Genomic DNA, 22,627 nt, shown 5'->3' on the forward strand with positions numbered 1-22,627 from the left:
ATATTCATTTGGTTGCATAGTAAAAATAATTACTTCATAAGTCAGAAACACGCATGTGACACCCGTAATATAGCAACACCCATAGACTACGAAGACCGCTTAGCGTTGCTTGTTAGTCTCCGTAGGCTACGGTGGCCAAAATTGAGAAAAAACTGTCCAAAAAATTAATTTAGCAAGTAGCAAGTACCAGGGCCTCATGAGTTACGAGGAGGTGTCGCCGACCGGCCGGCCGCGGCCCGGGGCGGGCCGGGCGCTTAACAAGGTATGCTCGCGCGTCTTGGCTATATACTTTTGCTGTAATTTGTTTACCTAAATTAAGATTTATTTTTGTTGACTCGTAGGAAAAATATTGTATGCAACGTTGTATAAGTAGGTCAAAAAAATCTCGTGGCGTATTCCTTTACAATGTTCGCCTACGCCTTCGGCTCCGGCTCACATTGTAACTCACGCCACTCGCCTTTTTTGACCCTTCTTATACAACTGTTGCATAAAATACTATTAGTATTTAGAGTTTATATTTGCTACTAAACGCAACTACCGTCACGTGATAGTACACGTCTGAAAATAACGACACGAAAAAAGTGCCAAAAGTATGTATACACGACTTTATTGCCCATAAATTAAGGTAGTGTATACATATTTTTGCCACTTTTTTCGTATCGATATTTTCAGACGTGACTGTACTATCTCGGACCGATATTCGAAATGTCATTGACATGTCACAGTTTTAAATATACAACAACTCTATTAATTACTTTTTACGAAAAAGGAATTAACAATGCTATTCAGTTCCCTTAAATGTAATTACTTAATTAGCCATACCCCGAAGTTAACGCAGTTAAAAAAACAACCGCCAAGTGCGAGTCGGACTCGTACAGGAAGGGTTCCGTATCATTACCTATAAAAACCGGCCAAGAGCATGTCGGGCTACGCTCAGTGTAGGGTTCCGTAGTTACTCTTCCGTCACAATAAGCTAAACTGGAGCTTAAAGTATAGTAAATTGTTAACCAAGGGATGAAACGGTACCTTTCACCCAAGTTAAACAAATAGGTAAATTTGCATAATCAGTACCTAATTAAAGAGTCTTTTTACTATGAATGGAAAACTTTTTGCGATAACTCAAAAACAGCTAAACTGATCATGTCCGCTATAGTTTTCATTTAATGTCTTTCTTAAGCTCTACTTCCACGATTTTTTTCATATTTTTTGGACCTATGGTTCAAAAGTTAGAGGGGGGGGGGACACATTTTTTTTTTCTTTCGGAGCGATTATCTTCGAATATATTCACTCTATCAAAAAATGTTTCTCGAAAACCCCTATTAGTTTTGAAAGACCTTTCCAACGATACCCCACACTCTAGGGTTGAAGCGAAATAAAAATTTCACCCCCACTTTACGTGTAGGGGAGGTACCCTAAAAAAAAATATTTTTTTAGGTTTTATTATACGACTTTGTCGGTTTTATTGATTTATATATCCATGACAAATTTCAGCTTTCTAGCACTAACGACCACGGAGCAAAGCCTCGGACAGACAGAGAGACAGGCGGACATCACATCAGTCACATGACATGGACATCAGTCCATGAATGAAAAATTGAACGCCTTACGGCACAACATAGTGATACGATTATGATGTATATGGGACCTGTACAATTGTATACTAACCTATGTTGGACAAATAAATGCTTTTGACTTTTGACTTTTGACATGGCGAAACTATAAGGGTTCCTAGTTGACTACGGAACCCTAAAAACGGTCACCCATCCAAGTACCGACCCCGCCCGACGTTGCTTAACTTCGGTGATTGGATGAGAAACTCGATATTGGAAAGAAATATTTATTTTATTCTGTTTTTAGTATTTGTTGTTATAGCGGCAAAATTTCAACTAGCTAACTATCACGGTTCATTAGATACAACCTGGTGACAGACGGACGGACGGACAACGGAGTCTCAGTAATAGGGTCCCATTTGACCCTTTATAGTCTGTATCTTTAGGTATTTAAAAAAAGGTAAACAAAATCTACCCTCAAATGGCTCCTTAAGGCAGTTGAGGGTAGATGAAAACATTACATGATCAAATAATGTAGGTTTAAAGTCAGGTCGTTCAGTGACAGATCCAGGCGGTTTTGTATTTGGTTGGTTAACCAATAAATATTAAAACTACCCGAAAATGTACAAATTGTTTGTTTACCTTTTTTTAAATACCTAAAGATACAGACTATAGGTACGGAACCCTAAAAAAACACCGTATAAATATATATAATGCCCATACAGCGTTTCTTCTTAACAAGGAATATTCACGATGTAGTGTGTAGGTAATTTTGAACACCTGACTAGCTTAGCTACTTTTGCCTACTGCTTTCACTTACAATAGTTAAATATTATTGCCATGCGAGTGAGACTTACGTACTGCGCTGTGCGGGCGCAACGTCCTAACTATATTTGGCAGCGTTCAGAGCTCGGTCCTGGAAATAAAATATTTCATTATAATCTATTTATTTATTTATTTATTTATTTAAGTAATAAGACTAGAAAAAAGCGCTGGTGGCCTAGCGGTAAGAGCGTGCAACTTGCAATCTCGAGGTCGCGGGTTACAAAATTTGGGTGACATAGTTTTGGACCCGGGTACGTCCTTAAACTACGTCCAAAAGAGAGGTATGGGCATTGTGAATGTCATCTCGCTTTGTGTGGTAGGGCACAGCCAGTGGATGTCATTCCAGATCTAGAGCAGAGCCCAGCTGGGGAAGTACCTCCACCTTACAGAAAACAGCAGCCAAATAACACTAGACCCTACTCATAGTGTTGTGTTCCTGCGGGTGAGTAAGGTTGCCAGAGCTCAACGAGGGGGGGCGGGTTTAGGGACGGCAACGCGCATGTAACTCCTCTGGAGTTGCAGGCGTACATAGGCTACGGAGACTGCTTACCATCAGGCGGGCCGTATGCTTGTTTGCCACCGACGTAGTATTAAAAAAAAAAAAAAGAAAAAAAAAAAAAAGATGTACTGCAACAAAAGACCAAGGCAACAAAAAGACCTGGAGGTTCAGAGTTATAAAATAATGAAATTTAAGCGCGGCTCGTACTCGCATACAAAAATTTAATTATAGTTCTACGTCATATATAAATAAACAAATAAGAATAATAATAATAAATAATAATTCAGCCTATATACGTCCCACTGCTGGGCATAGGCCTCCTCTCATGCGCGAGAGGGCTCGGGCTATAGTCCCCACGCTAGCCCAATGCGGATTGGGGACTTCAGATTCAGATTCAGATTCAGATGTTTTATTGATAAAGGGCAAATTTTACAAGTCAATAAATAAATGTACATATCTATGCTTAAATAATTTTACATGTCAGGTACCAGTTAATTATTATTACAAATTCATATTAATTACATTATCACATTTAAATTTATAATTAATTACTTGTTATTTGTTTGGGTTAGTGATGATTTTTATGATTCGAAAAAATCATCAGTGCTATAAAAGGCCATCCCTAGAAGATATGTTTTTAATTTGTTAAGGAAGATTGTATCACTTGGTGTTTTTTTTATATCTGCCGGAAGAGCGTTATAGATTTTAACGCCAAACACAGCAAGCGACTTGCGAGTTTTGGCTAGGCGCGCGCATGGCGGGAGCAGCAGGTGCGGTCGGCGCGCCTTGCAGCCGAGGCGCTGCGCGTTGCTCATGTACAAGCTGAGATTCAGTCTGACGTATTTGCAAGCCTCAAGGATGTAAATGCTATGCAAAGTTAAGATTTTGAGTTTTTTAAATAATTCTTGTGCCGGGTAATCAACAGGTTTTCTAGCAATAACCCGAATGGCACGTTTTTGAATTTTAAAGATCTTGTCACGATCAGCTGCGGTACACCACAAATCGATACCGTAGGTTAAAATGGAATGAAAGTACCCATAGTATGCTTTCTTTATATTATCTATAGACAGACTGGGAGCCAACCTAGACAATGCATAGGACGCTGAAGACAGCTTATTACAAGTCTCATCTATGTGTGATGCCCACGTTAGGCCCTCATCGATTACAAATCCTAAATATTTTACGCTATCAACTTGGGGCACAATGATATCGTCCAAACTTATATCGAGCTTGTCGTTGTTCGTTTTACGCAGCTGAAAGCGAATTATATTCGTTTTGTCTACGTTTAGACACATACCATTGACTGTGAACCAGCGAGATATTAGTTTCATAACTTCTCTCAGTTTGGATTGTAAGTTTAAGAAATTATCTGCATTTACTATGATGCACGTGTCATCCGCGAACATAACGTACTCTGGGCCGACACAGGCTGATGTGATATCATTGACGAGCAGAAGAAACAGGTAATTTCCCATTGTCGAGCCTTGGGGAACAGCAGCATCAGCCATGGTTTCCAGGTTAGACTTTGCGTTTAAAACGTAGGTACACTGCTTACGATTGCTCAAAAATGATTCTATTAATTTGTGAAATTGGCCTTCAATACCGTATCGAGACATCTTCGCCAGAAGCAGAGTGTGGTCGACCATCTCGAAGGCGCGCGAGAGGTCGCAGAATATCGCCGCGACCTGCCGCCCGCCCTCCAGGTGCGCTAGCACGCGCGCCACGACGTCGCGCGCTGCACTCACGGTCGAGCGGCCCGGTCGGTACGCATATTGATGCTCGTTTAAAACATTTTTAGAGACTAAGTGTTTTAGAATTCTGGCACTAAGTAGGCGCTCAAAGATTTTAGAAATTATAGGAATCAACGATATTGGACGATAAGATTTTGGAAGATGCATTTCGCCTTTCCCTTTATATACCGGTTGCACTTTTATAATTTTAAGTGCATCTGGAAACTTTCCTTCACATACACCTTTGAATTTCTTCGCAGATGTATGCAGGTTTCCTCACGATGTTTACCTTCGCCGAAAAGCTAGTGATAAATATCAAATGATATTTCGTACATAAGTTCCGAAAAACTCATTGGTACGACCCAGGATAAGTAAAGTCTGACGTCATATCCACTCGGCCACCACCGCTCAACAAATAAGAATTCAAGTTTTTTTTTAACAAAAAACTTTTGATTGAATAAAGTTGATCGGCCCCTTAGTCTTAGCTTACGTGTCCCAGCAAGCTCGGTTCTCCATATTTTCAATTTCATTTATTGAGAGACCAACTGAGATAATTATTGTAAGTAAAAAAAAAAAAAAAAAATATATCTTAAAATATATGGTTAGTACTATACACAATAACGGGAATGTCAAAAAAAAATTAATGATGAATAAGAATAAATAAATTAATTGAAATTGGAAAGAAGTTAAATTAAATCAAACAAAATACAACGAAAACAAAATTCAATCAAATAAAAATAAATGCAAATAAAATTAATTTTAAAATGTGTCAATATAGGTATTAATTAATACAGATGTCAAATTTGATAAAATGTCACTTCATACAATTTCGCTAGTCTCTACAGTTGTCAGGATGTCAGTATAGATATTTCACAACAGCGGTTGAGATATACACAAAATATAGTAATGAAACTTTGCACATACAATGACATGAGTGGGGAATGCAAATCCGTTATGACCGAAACCAAAATATTAGGTTATAAACAATTATTTTGGCCTAATCACAAAACCGGTTATTGAAATTTTGTGATAACCTAATTATTATCGGTTATTTTTTTCTATGGATGATATTTTGGCAATAACTTATAATGTCGATCATCATCATCATCTCCTAGCCGTTTTCGACCACAGCGACTGCGTTCTACCGCTGAGAGCGTCGCTGGTGCGCTCTCAGGTGACTGATATAGCCAATTTTTGCAGCAAATGTACGACCACACTCGTTGCAAGTCAGCACCCCTCCGACATAATTGTAAAGTATGGCCGCAGGTGGTCTGGCCTTCAGCTCGTCGCGCTTAGCGTCGAGTTCTGTGAGCCGCCTGGCTTCAAACTGACGCACCTGAGTCTGCACAATATGCCTGCAACGTGGACGGTCACTGGCTAGACTCTCCCACTTCGTTGGCTCTATATAAGCTCTCTTCATATGCCGTTTCAACACATCTTTGAACCGCAAGAATTGGCCGCCTTGTTTGCGCTTTCCATCTTGCAGTTCGCAGTAGAAGATGCGTTTCGCGACTCGGTCTTGGGACATGCGGGAGACGTGACCGCACCATCGTAGTTGTCGTCTCATTAGGTAGGCCTCTATTCCAGCGACATCGGCACGCCTAAGGATCTCCGTGTTTCTAACACGGTCAGACCAATGGACGCCCATAATTTCGCGAAGGCATCTCAGATGGAAGCTGTCTAATGAGCGAATATGCTTACGATACAGGCACCACGTTTCTGAGGCATACAAAAGATTCGGCAGGACAATAGCCATGTATACAGCTATTTTAGTAGAAAGCTTTATATCGTAATAAATAATGCTTTATAATGTCGATACTGTTTCAGCAGAAGAATAATGACGTAATAAAATAGTTTCAGTACAATACTGGGGCTACTTTTCACAAATAATCTGATTAATAAAATTATCAATTCACGGATTGCCCAAGTACAGTAAGTGCTATAGTAAACAATAACAATATAGAGCCGGTGTACATACTCGGTGATTTTAATGCACATCCTGGGGGCTTGGGTGTGTGTGTGTGTGTGTGTGTGTGTGTGTGTGTGTGTGTGTGTGTGTGTGTGTGTGTGTGTGTGTGTGTGTGTGTGTGTGTGCGTGCGCGCGCGTGTGTGTGTGTGTGTGTGTGTGTGTGTGTGTGTGTGCGTGCGTGCGTGTGCGTGCGTGCGTGTGTGTGTGTGTGTGTGTGCGTGCGTACGTGCGGGCGTGCGTGCGTGCGTGCGTGCGTGCGTGTGTTTGTGTGATGGGTGTGTTTGTGTGTTTGCGTGCGCGTGCGCGTGTGTGTGTGTGTGAAGTTAGATATTATATGTGAGCACCACTCTAAGCGAGATTTTAAGAGTTTCTGGAAGTCCACTAACAGACTCAATTCCAAACCGGGCCTTCCGGTGAGCGTTGAGGGTGTCAGTGATAATAAAAGTATTGCCAACATGTTTAGAAGATTTTTTCAAGTCGAATCAACACAGTCGCAAGGGGTGGTAGATACTGGCTCTCATGGCCAGAGGATAACTACCAAGTTTACGGCTAATGAAGTGAAGAAAGCCATTAAGTGTGTGACAAGGGGTAAGTCTCCAGGTCATGAAGGCCTCAGTGTTGAGCACCTCCAGCATGCTGGACCGCATCTACCAAGGGTATTGGCCATGCTGTACTCATTTTGTATAGGACATGCTTTCCTGCCAGATGACATGATGAGGACTGTGGTGGTGCCAATAGTGAAGAACAAAACCGGTGACATTAGCGACAAAAACAACTGAGTGCCTCTCCCTGTGGGCTCACTAAACTGATAGGTGCCTGTGAGCGGTACGCTAATAGTAGTAATAGTAAAGTATAACGTTAGAAAGAGAGTGAGCCCACAGGGAGAGGCACTCAGCAGCACCATATCGTCGGCGAACAGCTTAGGCGAACTCAATCCTCCCTGCCTTACTCCGCACTTCAACCTGTATGCATCCGACAATGCTCCCGCCCATCTAACGACATTCGATTGGTTTTGATACCAGTACTTCAGAATTTTATTTAAGTCTGGTGGCATGTTAATGCCATTCAGTTTTTGCCAGAGGATGTCATAATTAACCATATCGAACGCCTTCGATAGGTCAAGGTAGCATGCGTATACATTTGTCTGTCGGTCAGTGTAATATTTGACAGTATGCTTAAGCCTCAAAATGCTTAAGACATTTACCCTTAAAAGAAACTTTAACACACGTAACATTACTAAATTTAAAACGGCCTTAAAAGAAATAGAATGGGAAAATATTTTAAGCCAATATCACAACACTAATCACAATTACAACATCTTCCTTAGCATTTTATGGAATTACTCAACAATTTCTGCCCACAAAAAAAGATAAAATCTAAAAATACAAATAAAAAGAAAACTTGGCTTACAAACGGCATAAAAAAATCGTGCCACCACAAAAGAATCCTTAAAGCTTTAGTCAATCAAAGCAATGACAAAGTATTAAAAACACATTTCAAATCGTATTCTAAAATACTTCAAAATTGTATAAAAATGTCAAAAAGGCTCACCTACGCTCGAGAAATTGAGAACTCGGACAACAAAACTAAGACAATGTGGCATCTAATTAAAAATGTAACCGGCAAAAATACCCAAAAACAGCACAAAAATATAGAACTGAAAATTCAAAATACCATAGTCGAATGCCCAGAAGTAATAGTAAACAACTTTAATGAATACTTTAGCTTTAATGAAGTAGTTGACGATGTATACTGGTCGGACCACTATCCGTTAAAAATTGCGTGTAATTTGAATATTATTAAAAACAAACTAACTTTACAAAACGAATCTCGAAATAACATTATCTGGGGTCTCAGGACTGCTGAGGAATCGGATAAATACCATGAATTATGTAATAATAACCTTAAAAAAATACATTTTCCTTATGAGTTGAATCGATGTGCTGATAGAATGTGCCATAACATAACACATAAACAAGTTATTGATAAGTTTTATAGCGACATTATAAGTGCTCTAACGCGTGCGTCCGTGGACAGTCGAACACGGCCTCAAAACTCAGCTATGAAGGGAAAATGTATTTTAGGGTGGAATAAGCACGTAGCCGACGCACATAGGCAGGCCAGACTCGATTATAAAATGTATCTACTTTATGGAAAACCTAAATGTGGGGCAGTGTTTGAAAAGATGTGTTTGAGTCGCAAGGTTTTCAAATCTAGACTAAAATTTTGTCAAAATAATCAGGAGCAAATTCGTTTTGATATACTTGCCTTACAACACTCCAGAAAACAATTTAGTAAGTTTTGGAAAAGTACGAAAAGTTTGAATGGGAGGGTGGGATTGCCTGCGAGTGTCGATGGGCTAAGCGACCAAAAATGTGTAGCCAATGTTTTTAAAGACTATTTTAAAGTACTCTCGCCGCGCTCATCGTCACAGAGTGTGGTCGGCGATGTGTTCACCACTAATTATATACCAATTCAAATTACTAGTGAACAGGTTGTGGATGCTATTAAGAATATGAAAAGAGGTAAATCACCTGGCCACGACGGGCTTAGTATTGAGCACCTGCAATATGCAGGTGGTCATATTGCCGGGCTGTTGTCAATGTTATACACCTTATGCATAAGGCACGCGTATTTGCCATCCGATCTCACGAAAACAATAGTTATACCGCTTGTTAAAAATAGTACAGGTGATCTTTCAGATAAAACAAATTACAGGCCGATTTCATTGGCAACGGTGCTGGCAAAAGTTCTTGATAGAATCTTAGACGTGTACTTGAGTCGGCAAATTAAATTAAATGATGCCCAGTTCGGGTTTAGAGAAGGTTTATCGACAGAAAATGCCATTTTAGCGTTGAAACATACTGTTAACTATTATGTCAGTAGGGAAACGCCCATCTTTGCCTGTTTCTTAGATTTATCTAAGGCATTTGATTTGGTGTCTTATGATATACTTTGGGCTAAGTTGAAAGAGATAGGTATTCCGCATGAACTAATAGGTATATTGTCACATTGGTATCAAACTCAAATTAATGTAATTAAGTGGGCCAATGCCTTTTCTGATCCGTATATACTTACTTGTGGTGTAAGACAAGGGGGGTTAACCTCGCCTAGACTTTTTAATTTATATGTAGACCAGCTGATCGGCAGGCTCAGCAGCATGCATGTCGGATGTAGAATAGATAACACAAGTGTTAATAATATCAGTTACGCTGATGACATGGCGTTGTTGAGCCCGTCGGTGGCTGGTTTACGTAAATTATTGGAAGTGTGCCAAGAATATGCGGTACAACATGGTTTAAAGTATAATGAAAAGAAAAGCGAGTTTATGGTAATAAAAGGTAGAAATAAGGGTCCGGCGAATGTGCCTCCTATTATGTTAAATGGAACTGCTTTAAACCGTGTTACCCATTTCAAATACCTAGGTCACGTAGTGACAGAGGATTTAAAAGATGACATGGACATGGAGAGGGAGAGGAGGGCATTATCCGTCCGTGGCGGTATGTTGGCGCACAGGTTCGCTAAGTGTAGCATGGAGGTCAAAATTACTTTATTCCGTGCGTATTGCCAATGTTTTTATACCAGTGGCCTGTGGGCTAATTTTAAGCAGAAATCCTTTGACTCTCTAAGGGTCCAGTATAACAACGTTTTCAGGGCCCTGTTGAGGCTTCCGCGATACTGTAGTGCTTCTGGCATGTTTGCGGACGCACATGTAGATGATTTTTATGCTATTATGCGAAAAAAGAATGCATCAGTGGTACACCGTATACGCGGGAGCACCAACGGGATCCTGAAAATGATAGCCGAGCGGTTAGATTCCGGTATTTTGGGACGATTTATCGAATTGCATGTTCACAAACGTGCAGTTCGATAAATCGGCCAAGATAACCAGCAATCTAAAGTTACCTAATTTAATTTCTGTAATTTATTGTGCGGAAGGTAACATAACATAGGTTGTAAGTTGATACTAACAAATATGGACTATATTAATTGTCTGAGAATAAATAATTTTTATTTTATTTTATTTATTTTATTTATTTTGCCTCCGTAGGTCACAGTACAGGGCCCAGCCACCCGCACGGTCGCCCAGGCCCTAACCCCTCCGTCAATTCAATATTCCTTCAGCCAGTAACCGAATCAGAAGTCCATAAAATAATCCAGAACTTACAAAATAAACACAGTTGCGGAGTTGATGAGATCCCACCTGTTTTAATTAAGGCCTCTAGGAACGAGCTAACCCCACCCATCACATTTCTCATAAATCAGTCCTTTAACGAATGTTGCTTTCCGGACAAACTAAAAATAGCTGCAGTGAAACCCATCCTTAAAAAGGGTGGAAGACAAAGTAACCTCACTGACTATAGACCTATCGCCCTCCTTCCAACCATATCAAAAATATTTGAAAGATGCATGGCAGACCGAATCTATAAATTTTTAGAAAAATATGATTTGCTGGAAGAAAACCAGTTTGCTTTTCGCAAAAAACGCTCTACTACCCTCGCAGTTTACTCATACATACAAACTATACTAGAATACCTTAAAAATAAACATTACGCTCTCGGTCTTCTGCTGGATATGTCTAAAGCGTATGACAGAGTATCCCATCCAATCCTCTTAACGAAACTGTATGAAATAGGTATCAGAGGCAATGCCTACTACTGGCTTAAATCATACCTCAAAAACCGACAACAATTCGTACAAATCGAACATCACCATACAGACTCTGGGCAACTACAAAAAATACAATCTAAGTGGATTACAATTAACAACTCCATTCCCCAAGGCAGTGTCCTTGGATGTGTGTTATTCTTAATATATATCAACGACCTCCCAAAAGTCACTAACCATAAATGTATCCTATTCGCGGACGATATATCCCTCCTTTTTAAACACGAAAACTACTCTAACGATTTTTCAAGTATAAAAGAAGCGTTCACTAATATTTCGGAGTGGCTACGAGACCACAACTTGGTAATAAACACATCCAAAACAAAAACAATACAATTTAGACCATATCAAAAACGACCTCTTGATCTAACACCAGTTCTAAAGGACCTGAACATACAAGAAGAGGCTGAATGCAACCTTCTAGGACTAACTATAGACACCCATCTCAACTGGAAAAAACATATAGCAAAAATAAAATCAAAATTATCTTCTTTCCTGTTCGCCTTCAGCATACTTAAGTCTAACACACACACCAATTGCGCCTTGTCTGCTTACTACGCATATGTGCAATCCTGGCTGAGCTACGGTCTATTGCTCTGGGGCCATACCAGCGACGCACATGACCTCTTTATCATGCAAAAAAAATGCATCCGCATATTAATTAACACTCCCCACCAGACTGAAAATTGTAAGTCTCATTTCCAGAATCTTCGAATATTGACCCTTCCCTCACTATACATTCTAGAAATAACGACCTTCGTAAAAAACAATATAAATCTTTTCCAATATAATAAAAGTGAGCGCCGTAAGGACATCTTAATGCTCCCAGAATCCGTTTTAGATATCTTCAAAAAAGGCCCATATTACCGCGCGATAAAAATATATAATAAGCTACCAAAGGTTATAAAAAACATACAAAAAGTACATTTATTTTCAAATCGACTCAAGACTATCCTTATAAAAAAATCATACTATTCCATAGACGAATTCATGCAGGACAACGATATAGATATTATATAGTGGTAGCTTCACAATTGTTACACAAATTAGTTAAGAAAAATCATATTTTAGATATAGGTAGCCTTGTGTAAATATAGTTTTAAGGAAATTGCCATACCCCCCCGGGGTGCCATGTGAACTCTTTTATCACTTGTAACAACTTGTATTGTACCATGGTATGCAATAAATGATTACTTACTTACTTACAAAATTGCACTTTCGCTCGATACACCAGATCTAAAGTCAAATTGATTGTCGTGTATTCTTAGATATTTGTCAATATGAGAATCAAGCACACTGTCAAACACTTTGGCTAATATGGTGGCAAGCGAAATGGGCATATAGTTGTTTTTGTCGCTAATGTCACCGGTTTTGTTCTTCACTATTGGCACCACCACAGTCCTCATCATGTCATCTGGCAGGAAAGCCTGTCCTATACAAAATGAGTACAACATGGCCAATACCCTTGGTAGATGCGGTCCAGCATGCTGGAGGTGCTCAACACTGAGGCCTTCATGACCCGGAGACTTACCCCTTGTCATACACTTGGGAGAATCAATTTTTTAGCGTCACTCGTTGCCATGGTTACGATTAGTTGTCCAGGGGACAAAAGTTCATTGAAATACTGATTTTATGGTACTTAAATGAATTAAACTTGCGTTTTTGTGGTCGTTATAACCAATGTCCATAATGGGCCCCCTACTAAGCATGTTAATAGAACGGCATACAACGTCTCTTCAAACAAACTGTGCCACTGTTGTCCCTTGGACAACGGGACAGGATAACAAAACAAAAAAAGTTGATTCACCCACTTAAAGGCTTTCTTCACTTCATTAGCCGTAAACTTGGTAGTTATCCTCTGGCCATGAGAGCCAGTATCTACCACCCCTTGCGACTGTGTTGATTCGACTTGAAAAAATCTTCTAAACATGTTGGCAATACTTTTATTATCACTGACACCCTCAACGCTCACCGGAAGGCCCGGTTTGGAATTGAGTCTGTTAGTGGACTTCCAGAAACTCTTAAAATCTCGCTTAGAGTGGTGCTCACATATAATATCTAACTTAATTTGTTCTTCATTCTTTTGACACTACTTTAAGCGAGATCTAAAGATTATTTTACTCTCCCGCATTTCTTCAAACACTTTTCCTGCTTTCGGTTTAGAGTACCACAATCAAACCTGAAACTTTAAACGGGCCGTCCTATGAGCTTCGCTGACATACCTGTTCTAGCCAGCTATAGGTTTTTTCTTTTCGACACTCGACCTTCCACTTACAATTAGTAGTGTTCTGTCTGTTAGGCAGCTGTACATCCATCGTATCATTTTACGTAGACACCGACATCTTCCATTTTCCGCGAAAGCAAGTAGCAAGCGAAATAAACAAACTGTCTGTCCTGTGGTACTCCAAAGGACGACATTCGCGAGCCGTCAGTACGTAGCAATGAGTACTCGTATTTACAATAAAGTAAATAAACACCTAAAGATCTACGCACTAAACACACACACACACACACACACACACACACACACACACACACACACACACACACACACACACACACACGCACGCACGCACGCACGCACACACACACACGCACGCACACGCACACGCACACGCACACGCACACACACACGTTTTTCGTTCCTTTATATAATATTTAGATTTTTTACATTGTCATTTTCTATCTTAGTATTATTATTGTGTTTTCACTTCTTCTTAAAGTACCTGTTCACAAAACAACCTGTACCAATTTCTCCGGAGGAATCACTGAATCCTGAGTCACAGGCTTTGTCCTAGTTCAGGAAACAGAGGCTCAATCCTAATGGAACTGTTACAAACCTAAAATAAAGTTTTATTTTGTAATTTAATGTAAGCCTCACATTTTGTATTAGGTTTTGAGTACTTAAAAATTTATTTATTTATTATTTAATTTATTAGTAGATAGGAGAAGGAAAACTCCAAAATATAACCCGGGGAGATGGGCCTCGTTAGCTTTGTGTTGCAACCCATCTAGGAGAAGGAAAACTCCAATATAAAACCCCCAAATCCAAGGTGTTAGCCGACCCGTGCCGAGGGATGCATAGCCAGAGGGTAGTTCTGGCGTTGAACGGAGGGTGTCTGTGTTGGCGGTCACAGGACACAGTGGTAAACCGCCTTGCTTCAGTACAGGGCTCTGCTGTTGTGGACATTTAAATCCCTTTTACTCGTGGGAACGCAATGGAGATTCAAAATAATAATCATCCGAATGGCGGCGACGTGGTACGCCACCCGTCACGTCTCGTTTCTCGCGGGGGCGACAAGCGGCTCACGGAGAGCCGCTTTGCTACGCTGAATGTTGGAGGAGGAATGGATGAGAAATTAAATGAGGTTTTGCAGATGATGGATGAGAGAAAAATTGATATTTTGTGTGTAAATGAGACGAAACGGAAAGGATGCGATACTACCCTGCATGGAACCTACAAGGCGTATTGGTCTGGGGTGCCTAGTTCGGATCGCGCCTGTCAGGGAGTCGGTATTGTACTTTCCGCAAGAATGGCTGAGTGTGTGAGAGAATTTGAATGTGTGAATTCTAGACTGATGTGGATTAGACTGAAAGTGGGACTGATGCGCATATTTGTGGTAGGCGTTTACGCTCCAGTAGACCAGGGTGCGAGGATCTCGCAGTGCGTTCAGAATGACAGGCAGATATTTTGGGATGAACTAAGAGAGGTTTTGAAAGTATGTAAGGGGAATGAAAGAATGATTTTGTTAGGTGATTTCAATGGCTGGGTAGGAATAAAACGGGACGGATTTGAAAAGGTTCTTGGAATGCACGGTGACAAAAGAGTAAATGAGAATGGGAGAAGCTTATTAGAGATTTGCCAAGAGTGGAACCTTTGTGTAACAAACATGATGTTTGACCACAAAAGGATACATTTATACACTCGTGAGGCGGAGAATGTTAGGAAAAGTGTGATTGACTTTGTGATAGTGGATGAAAGAATTAGGAAGAATGTTATCGACTCCAGGGTGTATCGAGGGTCGGGTATCCATACTGACCACTTCCTGGTGATGTGCCGATTAAGAGGCTTGTTTAAAGGATGGCGACAACGGCCCCGTGCAGTTACTGCAGATTTAAAAAGAATAAAAGTGGAGAATTTGCAAGATGAAGGAGTCAATGATGAGTATAAGAGTAGATTAAAAACCGAATTTGAAGGTATGGATGAGATTAGTGAGACTGAACAATTGTGGAATAGTTTTAAAAATAAAGTAGTAAGTGTGGCAAGTGAAGTATGTGGAGTAAGTAAGAGGCACAAAGGAAAAAAGGAGAAGAATGTTTGGTGGGATCAAGAAGTGCAAGAAGCAGTGTGTGAGAAGAAAAAGTTGTGGTTGGATTGGTTAGCCACAAGAGCTAACCAAAGAAACCACACAGCTTCATTTGACGAAGTCAGTGAAGCGAAAAAGGAATATAAAAGAATGAAAGTGTTAGTGAAAGAATTAGTCGACAGAAAGAAAGGCGAACAGAAAGATAAAATGGAGGAAAGGCTGTCTCAAGATTTCCAGGCAAATATAAAGTTTTTCTGGAAGTCCATTCGTTTGGCCAGGGGTAACACCCAGAATTCTGAGCTAAACTCAATTAAAGACAAGAACGGAAGATTAGTGAATGAGGAAGAATGTATCTTAAAAAGATGGAAGGAGTATTTTGAAAGTTTGTTTGATAGAGAAGAGGCAAACACGTCAATTTCGGATTTGAATGAAAGCATTGAATATGTGTCGGAGAATGAAGATAGTATTAGCATGGATGAAATTGTGAAAGCGCTGAAAGGAATGAAATCAGGAAAGGCTGCAGGATATGATAAAGTTTCTGTCGAGATGCTGAAAGCTGGACAGGGCATTGTAGCAACTCAGATGTATCGCCTTTTCAATATGTGCTTTAGAACCGGCCAAGTGCCCAGGGACTGGTGCAAGGCTGTCATTGTACCTCTTTACAAAGGAAAGGGATCACAACTGGATTGCAAAAACTACAGAGGCATTAGCTTACTTAGCGTCGTCGGCAAATTGTATGCAAAGATATTGATTGAAAGAGTAGTGAAAGAAACCGATGAGAAAGTATGGGATGCACAAGCGGGATTCCGAAAGGGTATGGGATGTACGGATCAAGTCTTTTCCCTGCGATGCATAGCCGAAAAGTATTTGGCCAGAGGTCAAAAGGTCTATTGCGCTTTCGTGGATTTGGAAAAGGCTTATGACAGAGTGGTGAGGAATGAACTTTGGTTGGTACTGTCGGTATATGGATTGAGCGGTCGTCTCATTCAGGCACTGAAATCGCTCTATGAGGATTCCAGTGCTTGTGTGAGAGTAAACGGATCGTACACTGAGTGGTTTAGCATCGAAAAGGGTGTTAGGCAAGGATGTGTAGCGTCACCGTGGCTGTTTAATCTATTCATGGACAGTAGTATGCATGATTTGAGAAATGATGAATGTGGGCTGAGAATGAAAGGTTTACTCGTCAAATGTCTTCTTTACGCTGATGACCTGGTATTGCTGGCGTCATCGGGTGAAGAATTGCAGGAGATGGTAACTAGAATGCATAGATCTTTTGAAAGGAAGGGAATGAAAATAAATGTGAGCAAGACGAAAGTAATGGTATTTGAAAAGGGAGAAAGTATGACAAACTGTGAAGTTTTGATTGGTGAAGAAAGAGTTGAACAAGTGAAAGAGTTTGTGTATCTGGGAACCTTGTTCACTAGGGACGGTAAACATGAGGAAGACATTGAAAGGAGAGTGAATGCTGGAAATCGTGTGAATGGGGCACTCAACGCTTTTATGAGCAGCCAGAAGGTGTCGCAAAAAGCACGGTTGGCTGTGCATAGAGGGGTGTTGGTGCCTACACTTATGTATGGTAGCGAAAGTTGGGTATGGCAGAAGAAACATCAGAGTCAAGTGAATGCAGTGGAAATGAGAGCGTTGAGAAGTGTGTGTGGTGTAAAATTACAAGATAGAATTAGGAACAGCGTGATAAGGGAAAAGTGTGGACTGAACGAAGATGTACTGACAAAAATTGAGAAAGGTATGTTGAGATGGTTTGGACACGTGGAAAGAATGAGTGAAAGAAGGTTAACAAAGAGAGTGTATAAGGGAGAAGTAGAAGAGGGAGCTGGAAGGGGAAGACCTCGGCGGACTTTCTCTGATCAAATCGGGGAAATCCTGAAAAAAGGCCAGGTCAAGAGCACCCTAAACCGACGAGCATGTATGAGGAATGTCATGAAAGTGAAGGAAGCGAAAGAGGTATGTCAGGATCGTAGCAAGTGGAAATCCGTGGTCTCTGCCTACCCCTTCGGGAAATAGGCGTGATTATATGTATGTATGTATGTTAATTTATTAATTGCCGATTCAGTTAAGGCGCTAATTATCTTACTGTAATATTCCACAATAACTTTTTTATGACTAGGGTCTGTACAAGTGTGATCAGTACCCCTAGTGTAAATTTAGTCGATAGCGAAACGTAACGTACGCGTTTGCGTTAAGTCTCATTTTGTATGGGTTTTTGAACAGCGCGCCAAGCGGGACGTTTTGGAAAGTCAAAAATCTCATACAAAATGACACTTAACGCAAACGCGTACGTCACGTTTCGCTGTCGAAAATATTTACACTAGGGGTACAGAACACTGACGCAACTCCTGAGGGAAATCAATTAATTTTAATCTTGCATTACATTCGCTGTTATAGATTGCCACTTGCTCAGGGTTTCGTTCACCCCATACTTTTTTTTTAAAGGAGTTCCTTTCTAAATGTTGAAATTTTTATTTCTTTAGAATTAGGTAGTACTAATTCTACCATTAATAAAAATTCAGTTCAAATACTATGTTCAGGTATTTATTTGGGCATATTTTATGTAATTCCTGTTGATTAATTGTTGTTGTTGTTGGTTGTTGTTGATGTTGTTGTATGTTGTTGTTGTGTGTTAATTTCTGATGACTGACTTGTTACTAATGCAAATTTTATGGTCTTTTGCCAAAAGTCCAAAAGTAAATTAAACTCGATTATTCATTAAGTACATATTTTACGACCGGTATGTATTTTTAAGGTTTCGAGCATTTGTGTGTATATTGTACATTTTCGTTTTTTTTTTTTTTTTTACTTTGTTACGTATTGCAATTTAATGGATGACTGTCATTGGCCTTGTTTTATGTAAGCATTTATTTACGGCTGTTGTTATCCTAAATACCAATAAAATAAAAATAAAATACTATTTTATTTGAGTATGAAGTATTTCAGGCCTTATTACTTGCAAGTCGCATTCTACCACCAGGGGAAAATGGTCTGACCAGACGTCATGACGTACGTACACGTTCGTGACCGAACCCATTGCCGACACGCTAGTGAGACTGGTCTAGCCAGCTCGTCGACCCACGTGCATCACTTACAAATGTGTACGTACCAGATTGTAAACCCAACTTTCCACACAAATCCAGCCCTGGTCTTCACGAAAACAAGATAGTTCGTTATAAAACAAGCCCCCAGGATGTGCATTAAAATCACCGAGTATGTACACCGGCTCTATATTGTTATTGTTTACTGTACTCGGGCAATCCGTGAATTGATAATTTTATTAACCAGTTTATTTACGAAGCCGATGGTCCCGGGTTCAAATCCTGGTAAGGGCATTTATTCGTGTGATGAGCATGGATATCTGTTCCTGAGTCATGGGTGTTTTCTATGTATTTAAGTATTTATAAATATTTATATATTATATATATCGTTGTCTAAGTACCCTCAACACAAGCCTTATTGAGCTTACTGTGGAACTTAGTCAATTTGTGTAATAATGTCCTATAATATTTATTTATTTATTTATTTGTGAAAAGTAGCCCCAGTATTGTACTGAAACTATTTTTACAGTACATATGGGGCTACTTTATAGCACTAGTGCGAGAAGTAGCATATTACGTTACTGTGTCGAACATTTAAAGGGCCATATGTACTGTAAAACGTTGTACGATACATGTGCGAATAGGTAATTCGCAACTCGTGTCGATTTAAAACACTCCCTTCGGTCGTGTTTTAATTTATCGCCACTCGTTTCGAATTCCTATTTTTCGCACTTGTATCGTAATGTACTATATTACGTCATTATTCTTCAAATGAATACAATGGTTATAATCGACACGCAGAAACTTAAGGGCCTACTAAAGCCGTGAATACCGGTTCGTAAGCCACGCCCGATAGCTTCCTCACTCCCCGCTAGCACGCACACATGGAAGCGCTCCGCGGAGTCCGCGGCGCACGTGAAGGTGAAAGCTCCATCTAGCGTTACAAAAGTTAACTACGATTATACGCGGTCGGCCAGAAACTTAATTCTTAGAAAATAAAAAAGATGGCGTTATTACTTGCTACTAGAAAATAAAAAATTATATTGTTGTAAATTGTAATAAATCTGAGACTACAATATAGCCAATTTTTATTGTTGATTTTTGGAAGATGTCAATAGTATAGATAATTGTAGGTATAACACTACCTATCTTTTTAAATTCGGTATCTTACATTGTTAGTTATCATATTTTATTTAGTAATATATTGTTGAGGCAGGAAATACAGGGTGCCGTTTTCCGACGACCAATTTTTCGGATGATAGTGAATCACAGTTGTCACCTACATATAAAAAAGAAAAAAGTAAGTATATGGTAACAACGAAAACTACAAAAAAAGTGAAACTTTTAAACAATTACTCAAACAATCAGGGTGATTCTTAAATTGTGTCCAGAAAAATATTTTTCACATATTGTTACGTATAAAAAGCATTTTTTGATGCATATGGTCAAGCTTAATACCCTCAGGAAAGGTAAATAAAATGAGTACATAATCACGGTTGTCACAAAGTGTCCCTCAGCCGTGACGTTTCGGCATTTTGGCGGCCAACTCCACTATTTTGAATTATACAATATTTTTAATATAGCCTAAGTTACTCCCATGACTACGACACATCGAATGACAGCTCATACGTTGAAATCCGTCAAACTAACGCTGTAGAGCGTGACAAAGAATCGGATACACATCATACATCCACATACACGCGGAAACCATTTTTCTGTTTCGGCAGTTGGGCAATAATAACAAATGAACGTAGCTAATAAAATCCATTTCTAAAGAGTGAATATGCCTCTAAATTAATCAAACGAATTGAGAATGTCACGACCACGTATCTATATGACACGAACGTGGATTCAATAGTCCGTGGCGGGGAGAGAATTTTGAGGCCACTGTCGTGACAATTTGAAACATGTTCGGTATTACCTAAAAATTACCTTTGACTTTGCAAATATTAAATAATTAGCTCAATCTCGAATGTATTAGGTATATCTTATGTTACAAACAATAACGTGAAATGAGCACTGACTTTTAAAAACTCAAACATGGCGGTGACGCGTTAAGGTTGACCTTTTCTTTTTAATTAACACAAAAAAATAATTTTCGACAACATTTCTCCCTTCAGCCATTTGCAAATCTGACACCAACACAGTATTGCTGTTCTAAAAAAAAAAGCGTTAAAAAGGCTGCCAGACGTAAAGGTAACTTTCTACCGAGTACTGCATGTTTATGTTACCACGCGCGGCGGTGACACGAAAACTGATAACAAGATGTATGTTATTAAAATTGTTATAAAGTCGTTATATATCCATACAATTTTTAAACCGTATTGTGGAATAGGTGTAAGTGTTAACATTTGATATAAAATTCTTCCAAAAACACTTTCAAAGAAAAGGAAAATATCATAAAATCCGAGGAAGTCACACTACACGTTCCGTGACATTTAGAACTTCTTAATATGTTTCTAATAAATGCTCTTAGGATATTAGGTTGACATAAAACTAGAGGTAAATTACTAAGGATATTGATATTTAGTTTACTTATTTTCTTAAAAATATATGCTATTCTTACAGGTAACACAAAATTGACGTATGTATTTATGATTGTTATTTTGACTGTTTTTAATTTAAGTTATTTGTATTGTATTTTCGTTTGTTTGTGATGTAATTATGGGTCTTTCACCTGAAATAAACGATTTCATAATATCGTTCCCGTGGCTTTGGTTCACTGTGATTTTCATTCCCGTGTGTTTTCATATAAAATGTATTCTTCATGGGCATGTACAATGTAAAATCATATGTCAAGTAAATGATTATTTACTTTCATGGATTAAGTAAAAATTATCGTAATCATAACAGTCGATCAAAGACATACTTATTTCTTTTCCCCTGGTTCTCATTCAATGCCTTTGGACTGGGGTTTCAACTAAAATCAACGTTTGGTACTTCGTTCTATAGATCTTAAAAATAACATTAAGTTGCTAAGAGCGTTCTATGATTCAGTGTATTATTTTGGAAGTAATTGTTCCGAAATTCATTGTCATTATGTCATTCCTTGTCATTCCCTTATCGGTTTTTTTCATTCCCTCGTCGCTTTACATTCTTTTTATCGATTTTATTATTCCCCTGATAGGTAAGAAATTGACCAAAATGTATGCCTATTCGATTGATGGGCTTATATTGAAATTACATTTAATAATCTGATTTCAAAGAACGACCCTTCAATGCCCGCCATAAGCTAATTGGTTGGCTAATGGTTTCAAGAGCATGGACAAATAAAGTATTGACTAACATTATCAACACAGAATCGCGTTCCTCTGAAATGAAAAGTTTGATCGGGATATCCAAAATTGCACAACGCCGTCTATTAGGAACTACTTTAATTATCAGACAGTTAGACAAGAGGTTGAAGCACCGAACCAAGTGTAATGAACTGATACTGCTGTTAAATGGTGGTATCTGCTATAGCAGTTGCCTAAACTTACAGGACAGACATTGTTAGTAAGCGATTTTGCTAAGTATAAAACTTTAATCGTCTTTGCCAAGACTAAGATATATTATTAAGGTAAAAAAGTATAATTTTAAAATCTGAAAAAAAAAATTTAAAAACAGTGTAAGTTCTAAGATATACATTATCAAAAACCATCCTGTATATGTTAACATTTATAGTATTTTTCAAACTCGATGGGTAGGGTGACAGGTGTTATCTCCATATAATTATTAACCTAAAAACGCCAAATCTCGCAAAATCGTATTGAAACGACAGCTGTCAGCGTACCCATATAAAAAAAACTATAGATAGCACCACACACGAGCTGAATTTTCTTTTTTTTAATACTACGTCGGTGGCAAACAAGCATACGGCCCGCCTGATGGTAAGCAGTCTCCGTAGCCTATGTACGCCTAGAGGAGTTACATGCGCGTTGCCGACCCTAAACTCGCCCCCCCCCCCTCGTTGAGCTCTGGCAACCTTACTCCGGCAGGAACACAACACTATGAGTAGGGTCTAGTGTTATTTGGCTGCGGTTTTCTGTACTG

The 22,627-nt window shown here is 39.2% G+C and overlaps 1 protein-coding gene and 1 long non-coding RNA gene across 2 annotated transcripts in view; both read right to left on the reverse strand.

Annotated features, from left to right (window-relative positions):
- The window catches only part of LOC133531732 (uncharacterized), a 28,240-nt gene extending 26,768 nt beyond the window's left edge, over window positions 1-1,472 (reverse strand). The window contains exon 1 of the long non-coding RNA XR_009801584.1: window positions 497-1,472. This is a non-coding gene — a long non-coding RNA (uncharacterized LOC133531732). The remainder of the gene's footprint in view (window positions 1-496) is intronic.
- A 110-nt stretch (window positions 1,473-1,582) lies between these two features.
- The window catches only part of LOC133531699 (segment polarity protein dishevelled), a 46,978-nt gene continuing 25,933 nt past the window's right edge, over window positions 1,583-22,627 (reverse strand). The window contains exon 11 of the mRNA XM_061870067.1: window positions 1,583-2,466. The gene's annotated coding sequence lies outside the window, so the exon portion shown is untranslated. The remainder of the gene's footprint in view (window positions 2,467-22,627) is intronic.

Source organism: Cydia pomonella, chromosome 25, assembly GCF_033807575.1.
Source record: "Cydia pomonella isolate Wapato2018A chromosome 25, ilCydPomo1, whole genome shotgun sequence".
In the NCBI taxonomy this organism is placed as follows: Eukaryota; Metazoa; Arthropoda; class Insecta; order Lepidoptera; family Tortricidae; genus Cydia; species Cydia pomonella.